Genomic DNA, 603 nt, shown 5'->3' with positions numbered 1-603 from the left:
AAGGTTTAAAGTAATTAAGTCTACATGTTTCTTTTATATTCCTTTTGTATTTAGCTGCAGACTCCTCATAAGTTAAACCAAAGTTTAAAAAGGAATCACCCTCTGGTTTAAAAAAAAAGTTTTTACGATATTATCACAGTTTTCTGAATGGACGAAATCAGAGTTTGCAAGTGAAAAGCATGCTCCTTTTGTGAATTATGAAAGGAGAACGTGAAATTTATGACTTAGAGACGCTCGGAGCGTCTCTAGCAATTTAGGCAGCTAATGGACTTTTAATGAGAATATCATGGATCGAAGTATGGAGATTCCCATACTCCGCAACAAAACTGTTTGCGATCTCCTCTATCAAAAACGAAGCCCCACTCAAACATTCAAAAGGGGATTCCTTTTTCCTCTCTTATGTAATCCATCTAAAAGATGAAATAGCAATTAAGTCGTTGTATTTCTTAATTCTCATATCAACTTAGTACTACTTACGCCTTAAACTTAAACTCTCATGTCTGAACATGACCTTAGTGATTTAAGTTATTATTAATTGTCATCTGATTGCTCGTGCGTGCCATAACAAACTGGAAGACAATTATAATAATGCTCATATTGTTC

The sequence above is a fragment of the Clytia hemisphaerica genome, unplaced genomic scaffold (genome assembly GCF_902728285.1).
Source record: "Clytia hemisphaerica strain Z4C2 unplaced genomic scaffold, Clytia hemisphaerica genome assembly, whole genome shotgun sequence".
NCBI classification, from domain to species: Eukaryota; Metazoa; Cnidaria; class Hydrozoa; order Leptothecata; family Clytiidae; genus Clytia; species Clytia hemisphaerica.
The sequence above is the reverse complement of the archived record's forward strand: the minus strand, read 5'-3'. Positions refer to the sequence as shown.